The sequence below is a fragment of the Canis lupus genome, chromosome 7 (assembly GCF_011100685.1).
Source record: "Canis lupus familiaris isolate Mischka breed German Shepherd chromosome 7, alternate assembly UU_Cfam_GSD_1.0, whole genome shotgun sequence".
Lineage (NCBI taxonomy): Eukaryota > Metazoa > Chordata > Mammalia > Carnivora > Canidae > Canis > Canis lupus.
Window position 1 is genome coordinate 45,409,051 of NC_049228.1, and position 14,936 is coordinate 45,423,986.

At 50.2% G+C, this 14,936-nt stretch overlaps 1 protein-coding gene and 1 long non-coding RNA gene across 5 annotated transcripts in view; one reads left to right on the forward strand and one right to left on the reverse strand.

Annotated features, from left to right (window-relative positions):
* The window catches only part of SLC14A1 (solute carrier family 14 member 1), a 48,872-nt gene extending 40,677 nt beyond the window's left edge, over positions 1 to 8,195 (reverse strand). For both annotated transcript variants that reach the window (XM_038543383.1, XM_038543381.1), the window contains exon 1: positions 8,044 to 8,195. The gene's annotated coding sequence lies outside the window, so the exon portion shown is untranslated. The remainder of the gene's footprint in view (positions 1 to 8,043) is intronic.
* The window catches only part of LOC119872583, a 29,502-nt gene continuing 19,566 nt past the window's right edge, over positions 5,001 to 14,936 (forward strand). For 2 of the 3 annotated variants that reach the window (XR_005362428.1, XR_005362426.1), the window contains exon 1: positions 5,963 to 6,314. This is a non-coding gene — a long non-coding RNA (uncharacterized LOC119872583). Of the gene's footprint in view, positions 5,180 to 5,962; positions 6,315 to 14,936 lie in introns of those variants that run through there. The other variant, XR_005362427.1, reaches the window with a different exon arrangement.

The following is a 14,936-nucleotide window of genomic DNA, read 5'->3' on the forward strand; positions in this document are numbered from 1 at the left end:
CAAAATGGGGAGCAAAAGAAGCCAAGCACAAAGGAGTGTATAGATCATACAATTCCAATTATATGAAATTCAAACACAGGCTAACCTGGAAGAAGTCTGTAAGTCAACCAGCACTGGGAGGGGGCACAAGGACTTCTGGGGACTGATGGTGTTCAACGTCTTGATCTGGGCACTGGTCACCTGGTGGTGTTAGTTTGTGAAAATTCACCAAGCTATCTATTTACGATATGTGTACTCTGATGTAAGTCTCTTACTCCTTACTAATGGTTTTGAGACGACAGTATGAGGTAGAGTAAAGGCAGTTAAGGCCCACTTCGTGACATGGAATTTGAGATGTCTAGACAGACAGGTGGAAATGCCCAGCTTGCCGTGGGAGGTGCAACACTCTGGTCTGGACAAGAGTCCAGGGCTGGAGACATAGAATTTGGGGGTTCACCCAGAAGTGATGGGGAAGATGAGAGCCTTGTTATATTCTGGGGCCATGGGGGCTGTTAGAAGCATCATTAGGCCCCATGAGAAGGCAGGAGGAAGATGGGGGGTGGGCAGAGCCATTCATCAGAAGCCTACTCAGCACTTTGCTGCACCAGGACCCTCTGCTTGACACTGGTAGTCATGACTTCTGTCCTTGAGGGCTTATATTTTGCTAGGGTGGGGGCAGATTCTTTTTCTTCTCTTCAGGCAGCAAAACCTTTTAAAAGATAAAAAAGCAGAGGAGGGGAGAGGTGGGCTGTTCAGGGCTGGTGAGCAGTAGAGCCAGGCACCAGCCAGGCCATCCACCTGTAGGGCACGTCGTGCCTTTGACACCGTGGCTGCCATTAGCAGAGGGCATCAAGCCATCCAGGCAGGTGGACAGTTCCGCTAGCAGAGCCTGGAAGGTCAACCCAAGGGGGTAGCAGGCAACACGCTGCCCAGTACTCCTCTCTAGGCTACAGGGGCTTCTCGAGATAAGAGGAATCTGTGCACACACACACAGAACAGCCACACAGGCTTGTGGCCCCATCGCCTCTCGTGGGCTGCTGGGCTTGTGCTTTTCCTATAAGCACATTAGGTTAGAAGGTCACAGTATCATCCCAAACGCCTCTGTGATGCTGGGGGCCAAGGTGATACATCAATAACAGAGCCAGTACATTTCCTCTAATGGCAAATACCAGGGCAGTAAGGCCTACCAAACACACTGACGGGAAACATCAAGACATTGGCAGAAATGCAGAAGAAAAACATATATTAAGATCACACACACACACACCAAGGTCCCCACCGTGACTCTTAATCATCACACACAGAATGGCAAGAGGGGCAAAGTAGCTGCTTCAGGCAAGCAGTAGTCCTTTCTCTAAAGCTCCTCTACCTATATTCAGGGCCCTCCATCTGTAATGGGGTGCCACTGTACCCCTCCATCCGTAATTCTCATCACTCCTCAGTGGGATGACACGTGGGTATGTCAGTTCTCCAGTGTAGAAGTGCCTGGGATGAAAGGTCCTCATTCCTACCCCAGTTGGCTTTGCCTATGCTGTTCCTTCTAGAAAGTTGTTCTCAAGAGTCAGGTGGATTGAAATCCTGGTTCTGGGGCTTTGAGGCATGATGATTTGAAGATTTGGGACAAGTCCCATTGGTTCTCTTCAGCTCCTTCTTCTTTCAAGTGGGGACAACTCTCCCAATGGTATCACTGGGAAGCCCCAACACAGGCGGGTACAGAGATGGCAGGCAACCAACAGTAGCTGTTCTCTAGCTCACTTCCATTAACCTGTACCTGGAATATCCTTATAGTCAACGTGACCTTGTTCTTCAAACGTTGCTAATGGTTTCACTCCCTTAGATGGTGAGCCTGCCTCCTCTAATCCTGGCTCAGCTCCGAGGCTCAGGAGCGCCCACTGTGGGGTTCAGGTTAGCCGACGGCCTGGAAGTTGCTCTGAAAAGGAACACAGTGACTCCAGATCCACAGAGTGGCTTCCTCAGGGGGCATTTGGCTTCTGTAACTTCTAAAATGTCTTTGACAAGCTTGTAATTACTCGCATATTTGAATCTTGATAGCTTACTTTTAAAATTACAAGTCTAAATAGTTAGAAATGCATTTTTAAACTGGATCATTGAGGGGCTTCTGGATGTTGTTAATATTCTGTTTCTTGGTCATAGGAGTATGTTCATTTATTGGAAATTCATTCACGAAGTGTTCACTTATGATTTTTTCACGTTTCTGGATATATGTTAAGAGTAGATTTGTTGTAGGCCGTCTGAGCTCTGCCACTTGACCTCATGGTAGGCTTTGCAGACTGAAGTGGAGTGACTTCTGGCCTGGCATGAGGGCAGTGGGTCAGAGCCTAAGATCCTTGGACGGGTCCATTCTAAGGCTGCTTCTTGTGGGCAAGGAGACCCCAAACCTGTTATATAAGACAGATCAACGATGTTGGAGCTGAGGCATGCACAGAATACCGTGGAACTATTGAGGAAGGACACTTAGCTTTGCCTTAAGAATCAGAGAACTCCACATAAGATGCTGGTGGTACTTGAACAGGATATTGAAGACTGAATGGGAGTGTTTCTGGTGGGAAAGGTAAGGAAAGCATGATAAGATTAGTATGAACGGTCTCTATCGAGTAAAATAAGGTTTAGAAGCCACCCTAATGTGGAGGAGCTTAGTGAGTGCGCGTGCATGTGTGGTTGGTGAGAACAGAGGCTAGAGAAGTAAGGGTTCCCTCCAAGGCCCATGAACATGTCAGGACTGCTTGGAGGGACAAGGAGCAGAGGCTGACAGGTGCCAAGGACCAAGACCGCTCTTCCTGTCCCTTCTTCCTTTCTCATTCCCATCTTCACTGCCCACCAGTTTTGTCAAGGCCAAACTTAGCTTTGTTCATAATGAAATTAAGTATAAACAGTAATAAATTAAATAATTTCATGCACATTTTATAAAATTCATGTTTGTGGTCACTTACATATCTCCAAAAACTTAACTGGTTTTAGTAAATAACAGTCTTTCTAAAACACAATCACAGTGTACCTAATTCTGAGGTAAATGTCCTGAATCCATTCTTTTGAGAAGAGTTTCAGCAGGGTCTCTCTGAAGTGGGTTGAGTCTACTGAACGTCAAGTTCTGGTGTTCACATGGGCTGGGGAAAGGGCAGAGATGATCCAAAATTTCATAACTGAGTGTTCCTTGTTTGGCTCTATTAAGTTTATATATATTTTACCATTCAAGCTTCCCGCTTTCCTAGCAGTGCAAATCACTGCCTGTGGTGGAATAATAGTAGCCAGGAGCTGATTGAGGAGCGTTACCTCGATGATCTCTTTTAACCATTAAAAGCAGGACAAGTAACAGGTTCATATATTTCCTTGTTGGGGTGAGAACTGCCCCAGAGGCATTAAACAAACTCTCCAGGGCTCACAAGTAATAAGTGCTTTTTGCTTTTTCCGCAAAAAGCATCCTCCCGGGGCCCAACATCCTTCAGAGGATCAGTGAGGTGTGAGGTCTGAGATTGGAAGAGCACTCTGAATGGAGAGCCTGCTGGGGAAGGGGAGACGGCTTGGCTTTGGAGGTGCTCTGGCGCTCTCTGGTGACAATCTGGAGGTAGCACAGGCCAAGGAGCACATGGGGGAGCTTCAGTTCTGTGACCACATTCCCTGGATGTGTCTACATGTTGCAGGGCATGGAGGTGGGCAGTGAAAATGAGGACGAGAAAGGAAGGGACAGGGAGAGCCGTCTTGGTCCTGGGCACCTGTCAGCCTCTGTCCCCCATGTCTCCACGGACAGCTTGGCTCTGTCCTTCAATCCAAGGACGAGCAGCAGTTCTCACACTTTGGGGAGCATGAGAATCACCCCAGAGCTGGGTGTGCGGCCTCTGGGGTCCAGCTCCAGAGCTCCCGAGGACTGGGTCTGAAGGGGCCCCGGTGATCTGTATTTTTAAACCCCATCCAGGTGATTCTGATGCAGGTGGTTCATGGACCACACTTTCAAAAAAACAAAACAAAACAAAACAAAAACCAAAACCCACTGTTCAGTATTAACATTGGTATTAAAAGTAGAAGTAGTAGTGTTTACCTAGGGGTTAGGAGGAAATGGGGAGTGATTGCTAACGGGTAAGGTTTCTTTTTGGGACAATGAAAACGTTCTAAGATCGATGGTGGTGGAGACGCTTGCCCAGTTCTGTGGAGACGTATCCCTCCAGCGGGTGAGCTGCGTGGCGAGTGAATCTTATCCCGATCCAGGTGTTCTAGGAAAATTCCCATAAAGTCTTTCCTCCCGAGAGGCCGTGGGAAAATCACAGCAAGTGTGTAGGAAAAGAAACCCTTTTCATTTTATTTTATTTTTTTCAATGGAGTCTTCCCTCTGGAAGAAGAGCTGCTGGCTGCGGGAGCTGAGCCGGTGCTCGGGACAGAGCGGATTTTGCCACGCGCGTCCGGGAGAAAAGGCGGGGGCGGCTCCCCTGGGCCTCGGTCCGCAGCCTGCGGGGCCGCGAAGGAGCCGGGCCGCGCCTTCCAGCTCGCGGGGCGCCCCCGCCCCGGGACCCGCCGCAACCCCCGCGGCCCCGCCGGCCCGGGGAGCGCGGGCTCGGGGACAGGAAACCGTGGCTCGGGGTCACGATCACAAAGACGAGGCACCCGGACAGGCCTCCGGCCTCCGCGTCCGTCCGCGGCAGCTCTGTTTACAGCCCGCGGCTTCCTCCCATTGTCAGGCCGGCCGCACCCCCGGGGCCCGCGGGCGCTGCGCGGGGCTCCGGGCCGCCGCCTCTCCGTCCCTTTCCTCGGCCCCCGAGCCCGGGCGGGCGGGCTGCTCCCATTGGCCCCTCGCCTGTCTGGCCCGCCCCCAGCGGGCTGACACCCACCAATGAGCGCTGCGCTCAGCTCACGCCCCGCCCCGCTCCGGGGAGGGCCCCTCCGAGCGCGGCCGCGGGGGTTCGGGCGGGAATTCCGGCCGCGGGGGGCCGCAGGGGGCCGCGGGGTCCGCCGGGCTGCGGCTGCGGCTCCTCCCCTCCGGCCCGCGGGCAGCCCTTTGGCCGGTCCGACGGGCCCGAGCGGCCGCTGCCTGTAGCGGAGGGTCCCGGGCAGCCCGGGGTTGAGGCTGCGTGCGGCCCGGCCCACGCCGCCTGGATGGGTCCTGCTCGGCTGCCCGGGCCGCGGCAGCCTCTTCCCCTTCCCAGAGCGTGTTTCCGAGCACACGCACGGCTTGGCGGCCGGTTCTCTTCCGGTGAGTTTGCTGGTGTCACGCTCTAAAGGACTGTGTGTCAGAGTGTGGCCCTGGGTTACAGAGTGAGGGGCAGAAAAGCCGGCGTTTTGTTGGAGAGATCTAGACTCCACTGAATCAACCTCTTGGGGAGGCAGGCGTGACAAAGAAAGCTCTTTGTAGTGGAAAACCTGAAATATGCATTTTCCATAAGCACTCCACTCTCCGTGCCCCCCCCATTCCTATATACACAGTAGCTGGTGCCCACCCACCCCCACCCCTGACCTGAATTCTAAGCAGGTAGAGCCCAGGGGGGTTCCAGGGTCTTTGCTCCTTCCCACCACATCACTTAGGACGGCGTTAAGCTCCTAACAGGTTCTTAAGTCAGTACCCGTGTGATTGAAAAGAAAGCGCCCTGCTGAGCCGAGTAGTTCTCAAACCCACCTGCACCAGAAGCATCTGGAAGGCTTGTTCACCCAGATAGCTTGTGCCCACCCCCCCGGAATCTCTGAGTCAGTAGGTGCGGGTGGCACCTGAGGATCTGCATTTCCAACAAGTTTCCCTGGCGGTGCAGATCCTGCTCAACTGGGCAGCACACAGTGTCTCCCTAAGTAAGAGTTGGGCGTCGAGATCGGAAGCTTCGGGATCACTCAGGGACTTGCAAATTGCAGCAGTTCAGACCCCACCCGGGACCCTATTGACACAGAGCGGGCATCTGATAAGATCTTCAGGAGACCTGGGTGCACGTTCAAATGCAGGAGGCGGCACAGTTTAGTCCATTTGGACGGACCTAGGAGGCACCGCTACCTTTATTCTCATTTCATAGGTGAGGAAACTGAGGCTGTTGGAGAGAGTGCCTGAGGCAGAGTCACGTGACAGGGCTGGGCTTGGACTCTGCAGACACCCAGCCCTCACCCTTAGCACTCAGTTTCCCTCTCTCCATGGAAGCCCTCCCTGCGCCCTCCTTCCTTCAGGTAACAGTGCTAAGAGCCCAGACGACCGAATCCAGCCACAAGGAAATCCTGTGCCCAGCCATGTGCTGTGTGGTGTCCACATAATTAGGAGATGAGGTCCCTGGCCTCAGAATTTGCCACCTTGTTTTGGGACTAAGACCCACCCAGACGGAACTAGCAATACCAGACAACATAAAATTAAACCGGTAAGTTGGACGGTCAACATCACAGCTTATGTAAAAATTAGTTTGCCTAAAGAATATGGAGGCTACCAAGAAATTTTTGCCAGATTCAGGTCACCGGTGTCTTCTGGCTCATTCCAGACCCTGCACCACGGAGCCCAGGGGTGCTGGGCCTCAGAATGGCAGGTGCCCCCTCTCTGTGCGTTTGCCTCCTTCCTTGCATGTGCGCCCTTCTCTTCCCTCTGTGTATACAGAATGTCACATCGCTGCCTACACTGCCATGGGTGAGGGAGGGGCACAAAAAGCAGGGGGGAGCTTCATGCTGTCGCTGTGGCACAGAGATCTCCGGGCCCCAGCGAGACATGATTCACGGGGCCCAGTGCAAAAATCAGTAAGGGTTTTGAGAGGGTGACAGAAGAGTGTGAAAGCGACTGTGCAGCCCCTGTGACTGCACAGGCCTTGTGAGGTTGGCCCTGGCCCTGCGTGCAGGGGCGGCACAGACCCTATAGCACCTTAACCCGTGCATGGCTTGCCTACCAGGGGCTGGGGTGGCCGGCGGGAGAGGAAAGGGGGTAGAACTGGGGGACAGGAGAAAGTGGGGGTGGCAGTGCTGCGTATCTCTCTGGGGTGACTGTGTCTGCCAGTGTCTCACTCCCCTGCACATGCAGACCCCGCCCCCCCCCTCCGCGAGGGGATCAGTCTATTCCTGTTGAGGTCCTGGGGGCCGGGGTCAGGGGGCCAGGGTGGTGACCCAGGAGAGTGGGAGGCTAGGGGCCCAGGAATGCCGCTGGGTCCCTCTGCCACAGCCCTGGGCTCCCTGTCCTGCCCCCCAGGTCCTCACCTCAGTCCTGGGCCCCATGTTCCGGGGTGCCGAGCTCTGCACCAGCGCTGCCAGAAACCAGCCGCACCCCAGTGTCTCTCAGTTCAGCAATCAGATGGGCCCAGTACGATCCCACAGCTCCTCCGTGCGCCAGGAGCACAGTGGAAATGTGTCAGCTCCAGAATTGCGTGGAAATAGGCCAACTCTGACCCCGGGGACAAGATACCCTTGGGTGACAACATAATGGTGCCGGGGGAGAGGGGGCTCCCACCTCATAACCCTTTAGGGGACCTGGTGCGCCGGGGCACCTGCACCCTTGTTATCTGCTAGGGCACCCGCACTCCTGGCACGAGCGCCCCTCTCCACCTTCTGCTGCAGGGCGCCCCTCCTTGGCCTCACCCCTCGGGGAGCACTGATGGCTACTCCTGCCAGTGCCCACCCCCCAAGATTCTGGTAGTGTCGGCCTGGCCCCCTGATCTGCTCCCCTCGACCCCCACGACCCTGCTCCCCACATCAGCTCAGGCCACACTAGAGGTGATGCTCTCTGGAACATTCTGGTGGGGCCTCCTGATTCAGACAGACTCCTCCAGAAGCCAGAGCTGGGGAGAAGAGTGACAACTGGCCCCTGGCCCTGGCCGTTCACGGAGGGGAGGAGCCTCATGCCAGAAGCGACACCGCCCGTCCCTGGCCCCTTCCTGTTATGGGACTGCCTGGCCTCCCGCCACCTGCTTCCCCACGTTTCCCTGTGTTCTGCTCTTCTGTCTCTGTATCTTACCTCGAACATCTACCTGGCCTGGGCTTCCCGCACGCAGGGCTCGCCTGCCCACCTGTCTGTCTACCTGCGGCAGCACCGACTGCTCCTGGCCCCTTCCACTTCCACTTCCACTTCCTTCCCCGGGTTGGGGACTGGGGGAGCCCTGGCCCGCTCCGTACCTGCTCACACAGCACACCTGCCGCTTCTCACCGTGCCGCTCACGAAGGCCAGCGCTGCCCGCGCCGCAGGGCCGGGGAGACCCCTGCCTGAGAGCAGCAGCGTGAGCCGGGGGCGCCGCTGACCACCCAGCTGCTCCAGTGGCTTCCTTTCTAGGGCCCAGGCTGCGTGCCTGGCAGGTTTCCGGGGCCAATGCAAAACCTTGCTTGTCTGCTCAGCCTCCTGGGCCAGATGTTTCCTGTTTAGTGGTTTCATTTTTTTTTTTAAAATCTAGTCTCCTTTGGGGTGCAGGGCCAGGACCCAACAACGTGGAGGAAGAGGCAAGCATCACTTCTGAGGATTCTCTGTGCCTCCTGTGCATACCTCTTCCGCGTCCAGGCACCTTGCAGTGCTTCTCGCTGCACCCACGGCAAGCCTACTTATCAAAACCCACTGGGGACTCTAGGATGGCGGGGGGCTCAACAGCCTCTAGAAGTGGCCCTGATTGGAGACCCTGGCTGCACAGTAGAATCCCTCTGGGAACTTTAAAACTACCTGTCCCCAGGCCCCTGCTGACCAGTGTGGTCCAGGGTCAGGTGATTTGAATCCAGTCCAGACTGAGCACCACTGTGCAATGATCTCAAAGTCTGGACCTTGACCCAGCTGCATCCGTATGATCTGAGAGTTTTCTAGAAGTTCAGATTCCTGGTTCCACTCAAATCTACTAAATCAAAATCTTTGGGGCTGAGGACCAAGGATCTGTGCTTTCATAAGAACAGTTGGTGATTCTTATATGCATGAAAGTTTGCAAACCAGAGCATTACAACCGGCAGAGCAAGGGGAAGGGATGACGGAGGCAGCACCATTTCTAAGTCTACACCGGTGATTTTCAAAGCACAGTCCTTGGTCCAACAGCGTTACACTGGAACTTGTTAGAAATGCAAATTCCCACGCCCTCCCTGCCTCAGACCTGCTGAATCAGAATCTGGGGGTCAGGCCTCGCACTCTATTTCCCAAATGCTGTAGGTGATTCTGATGTGTGTTCAAGTTTGAGGGCTACTGGTCCACCATCCACCTCCCCCACCCAAGACCATTACATGGTCTGGATCCAAACCCTGGAGGCTCTCTAAGGAAAGGATGGTGGCAAAGGACCTTTGTAGAGGCTTGACATTACTACCCATCAGATGATGACATGCCTAGGGCTGGATGATGGGTCTGTTCTGAAGAGTGTCCTCCCTAAAGACTATTCAGGGAGTATATGTTGGGAGGTTTGGGAGGCAAGATTCAAGCAGCTGGCCTGCCTGAGATTCTGTGTATCCATCATGTGCGGGTGGATGGAGGCATGAAACAGATCTCAAGATCCAGCCAGTGTGAGCAAACGGGCTCCGTAGAGGGAGACTGAGTGGAGACAGGAGGTGTTTCCATTCCCCAACCAATTATTTCCCCAGGGCCACTAGGTGCCCATCATGGCTAGTTCTCGGAAGAGACACAAAAACAAAAACAACTGTGTGTGTGTGTGTGTGTGTGTGTGTGTAGATGTACTGATATATGCAGGTACATAAGTATCTGTGGTTTCTGTCTGCACACGTTTGTGTGTCTACACAGGTGGGTACATCTCTGTGTGTGTGCATTGTGCATGTATGTAACGTACTCCTGGGATAGCATGTGTGTGTGTGTGTGTGTGTGTGTGTATGTGTTATCTGTGTGGGTGTGTATACTACAACCACTATCCTCCTAGGACTTACAATTTAATTGGAGAAAAGACCCACATAATTGAAGCAGAGAACAGCTGTGTGGTATGCTCCATAGTGGTGACCTTAAGGGATTAAGGAAACAAGGGGCCTCTGGGGAGTTCATTTTGAGAAAGTTTTCTAAAATATGTGAGGTAGGAGAGGAAGGAAAGAGGACAGTCCAAATGGTGAATTGAAGGGATGCCTTGGTGCACCCCCACTTGGGTCACACCTGAGCTATGACCAGTGTCCAGCCAGTCCTTTCCTTAGCATTTTAAAGCTAGGAGGAGATTCTGATCTGGCCCCTCTGGCCTGAACCTCCGTATTTTATTTTATTTTATTTTATTTTATTTTATTTTATTTTATTTTATTTTATTTTATTTTATTTATTTATTTTATTTTATTAAGAGATTTTATTTATTTGTCAGAGGGAGAAAGAGAAAGAGAAAGCACAAGCAGGGGCAGTGGCAGCCAGAGGGAGAAGCAGGCTCCCCACTGAACAAGGAGCCCAAGGCAGCACTCCATCCCAGGACCCTGGGGTCATGACCTTAGCTGAAGGCAGACACTTAACTGACTGAGCCACCCAGGCACCCCTGAGCACCCACATTTTAAAGAACACCTATCATATCATGTCTCGGCCCTTCTGGGCATTTCTGGTCACTGGGACCGCCTGGGAAGTAGGGGTAAGACTGTGAGCTCCCCTCCCGCCAGCACCGCACAGTGATGGACCCTGGCGTGGACTAGTCACATTCCAGGGATCCGTATTTAGCGCTATATCAACACTGCTCTTGGGGTGGGGGGGACGTCATCCTCATTTTGTAGGTGATACGCTGCAGGTAAGAGATTCACCCCCAGCCAGTAAGGAACAGAGAAGGGCTGGATTCAAAACCGGGGCTGTCTGATTTCAGAGCTCAGGCCTCTCCACACCTAACCTGATTGACTCAGCCATGAGGTTTGATGAGCATGGGAGGTTATGTGAGCTCCAATTTATTATCCCTGAGGTCCCCACTCTTTGTGAACTCAGCTGACAGTCTCCATGCCACTGCTGTCATTCTCGACAACCACAAAATTTCCCTTTCCCTCCACATTTTATCTGAGATTCTAAAACATTCGAAAAGCAGAAATATATAACGTTATATACAACACTACTGTTGTTACTCTCAGGATTATGATGGTCATCTAATTTGGAGGCAAAGCACAGAGTTATGTTAATATATGCAAATTACATCTAATATATAAAAATATGCACTTAAAAGTGTGGCCAGGGGCAGCCCGGGTGGCTCAGCAGTTTAAGCGCTGCCTTCCGCCTGGGGTGTGATCCTGGAGTCCCAGGATCGAGTCCGGCGTCGGGTTCCCTGCATGGGGCCTGCTTCTCCCTCTGCCTGTGTCTCTGCCTCTTTCTCTCTCTCTGTGTCTCTCATGAATAAATGAATAGAATCTAAAAAAAAAAAAAAAGTGTGGCCGGAATGCTTCCAAATGTGGGTGCAGGCAGAATGGACACTGGAGGGCTTTGCAGATTGACCCGGCCTGAGTCCTGGGGCCAGTGGGACGCCGCCAGCCCGAGGCTCGAGGGCCCGAGCAGAGTGCCCTCTAAGCCCCGCTCTGTTAAGATTTTCTTCTGGCCGAGCTGAGTCACCCTTGCGGCATAGTCCTTGCCTGCGATCTGCACGGGCCCAGGAAGGCTGCCTGCCTTGAACCTACAGAAGGGAGCATGTCTTTTCGTTTTTATACTCCACGGTCTTTTCTCTTTTTGTTTGAGGGCTTGCAAACTGTGTATTGTTGTTTGACGTGCCTGCTTTTTTGATTAATGTACGTGATACTGATCATAAATGTCACATTTGTGTTTTTAGCTCAGCACTAGGTTTTTATTTATTTTATTATTTTTAAAAATTTTATTTATTTATTCATGAGAAACACAGAGAGAGAGAGGCAGAGACACAGGCAGAGGGAGAAGCAGGCTCCATGCAGGGAACCCGACATGGGACTCGATCCCAGGTCTCTAAGGATCACACCCCGGGATGCAAGCGGTGCTAAACCGCTGCCCCACCAGGGCTGCCCGGCACTAGGTTTTTAATTAAGATTTTTTGACATTGCTCTGTGGTCCTGGGCGCGGGTCTGCTGCGGGGGCTCCACTTTGCCTTCGCCTTCTTTGGCTCTTCCACCATGGTGAATGCGGGCAGGTGTAGCCGTCCTGACGGCCGCTGTGGAAGCAGGCAACACTTCTCCTGATGACCGTATCTGCTAGGGGAGGGGAATTTCTAGGTCACAGAGGGTGTGTAGACTTAACGTGACTGAATACTGAGGACCTGCTCCCTGAGTGGCTGCACTAGGCAACTTCCCACCAGCATTTTGTGAGGATCCCAAGCTTGCTTTACAGTGTGATACGTGGCCTATGTGGTTAATTCTCTAGGGGTGCTTGAGAAAAACATGTGTCCCCTGCTTGTTTTTTTTCGGAGGGAGGATGTTGAGGGGGCAGATTTAGAATCCTACATGTAAATAATAGCTCACACTTGCTAATTCCATCGTTCATATCTCTCATGTCTCTATTCATTTTTTGTTCTTTTGATGTATCAGTTTCTGAGGTTTTGGTAAAACCTACAATTATTGGCTTGTTTATTTCTCCCTGATGTCCAGCCAGTTCTTGCTTGATGTGCTTGAGGCTGATTGTGTACTATATGTGTTTGTGATAATTTTGTACTGTTGTCCTATTGTTCCTTTCACATCATTCTTTCTTTTTTTTAATTTATTGAAACTAAACAAAAAAAACACTTCACTCATTTCTCCCACCCCTTACCTCTCAGCTCGGGCAACCATCAATGTGTTCTCTGTTTCTATGAACTTGTTTTTTTTTTTTTTTTTTTAAATTCATTTATTTATTTTTGGATTCCACAGATAAGTAAGAATATATGATATTTTTCTTTCTTGGTTGGACCTATTTCACTTAATATAATCCCCTTGAAGTCTGTCCACATTGTCACAAATGACAAGATTCCATTCTTTTTTTATAACGGAATAATGTTCTATTGTATATCTGTGGCACATTTTCTTTATTCACTCATCTATCAGTAGACACTTAGCTTGTTTCTATGTTTCAGCCTTGTAAATAATGCTGAAGTGAATGTGGGGGTGCAGCTATCTTTTTGAGTTAATGTTTTTGTATTCTTTGGATACATACCCAGAAATGGGATTGCCTGGGTCATAAGGTAGTTCTATTTCTCATTTTTTTGAGGATCCTGCATACTGTTTTCCAAGCAGCTGCACAAGTTTGTATTCCCACACCAGAGCAGAAGGGTCGTTTTCCCCCAGGTCCTGCCAACCCTTGTTGTTTCTTGGCTTTGATACTAGCCATTCTGATGCATGAAAGGACATTTCATTGTGGCTTTGATTCATATTTTCCTGATGACTAAGAATGTATATATTTTTTGTTTTTTGACCTTTTTTTGCCTTAAATTTCACTTTTCAAGGTATTATGGTTGATGCCCCAAACTTTCTTTTAGTTCTTATTTATCTTATTGCATTATTATTATTTTTTTGTGTTTAAACATTTATGTCTTTCTTTTAGATGTTCTTTTTGTGAACAGCAAATTGTAAAGCCTTTTTCCAAAAAGCAACCTGAGGGTCTCTGCCTTCCAGTGGTAAATTTAATAGTTAACATTTTTTCAGTCAATTATATTATATTATTATTTAATAATTATATTATTATATTATATATTATATATTATTTAATGATTATATTATATTATTATTATTATATTAATTACATTATGTTATATTATGACCAGTTTCTACCTTCTGTTTATTTTTTATATTTACTGTCTTTTGAGGGACGGCTTATTTTTCCTCCTTTGCTATTCTCCATTGGAAAGATGGGACTTTCTTCTAGTTCAAAAATCATAATTCTAATTTTGTTTTCATGGTGGATGCTCTGATCAGCCTTTTATTTCTCCTTGTGAACTTTTTAAACTTACCAGTTTTTGTATAAGCCAAGTACTCTTACAGGCTCTCCTGCCTCATTTGTCCCCCTCTCCCTCCTAATCATTTAATAGTCCACTTTAGATTGTTACAGGTACTTTCCTTCTATTTTTTTTCCCCTTTGGTCCTAATGAACAGCAAGCATCACTGAGATGTTCAATCTCCCCGCACTTCTTGTATCCCTGCAACATTTCCTGGATTTGTTCTATCTGGATGCTTCCACCTGGTGTGCTTTCAGTATTAGACTTGGTGGGTAAGTCTTCTGAGCTTTTTTTCATGCCTGAGAACACATTTTCTGTCCTTGTAGATGCCTCCTGTATGTGGGATGGCATCTATGTGGTGTTGTTGCATTGAGTATTTCAGCCTAGTTTCTGAACTTCTGGTCTGGAGCCCTACAACAGTTCTCTTTCTTTTAAGCCAAACTGCCCTGGCCATGGTGTACTGGGAAGCCGGCTATCTGGGTGGAAAAGCCCACATTTGTAGTTTGTTGATTCTATGGTGGAAATATTACCTCCACAGCTGATTTCAAGCCATAGGTGTGATAGGAGCGGTGCACTCACTTGCACAACCAGCTCTCAGGAACTCTCTCCTCTGTAGCACCTAAATAAGGTGCTGATATAGACTTTTGAAATCCTGTGGCCTTCATACATTTTCATAGGTTGAATTCTTTTATCCCATCTATTCCTACCTTGCTCGATATCCTGGGCCAACTCAATTTGCTTTATAGATGAGGATTTTGAAATATTTAGAACACCTGAAGGGATTTGTTAGCGGTCACTAAGCAGAATGGTATGCGTGTGGAGGATTTCCTGGTCTTCATAAATTCAGATTATAATACTTTGGTGGAAAATACACAGAAAGTGCTATTTTAATGGTTCGATGTCATCACTTAAGAGTTCTGGGGCAGCTGAGTGAGCTGTGAGCAGAAACAGCCATCTGGGGAAATCCCTGGTTGCTTGATCTTCAGAGAGCCACAACTCCATGGTCATTAAAATATAGCCTGAGACCTTCTTGGCCTCAAGGTGTGATCACAAACTCAGAGGTAGCCTCTGGAGTGTGACTCATTCCCCTTTCCCATATGGGGGATTTGCTTTCAGCAGGAAGTATTCCGTTTTCCTGGAGAAGTCATAATGGCTAGGTATGACCTGGTGGAGAAAGAGGCACCACAGTGCTCTTGGGCCGGCAGAAGATGGCTGGGATCTCAGGGCAGACAG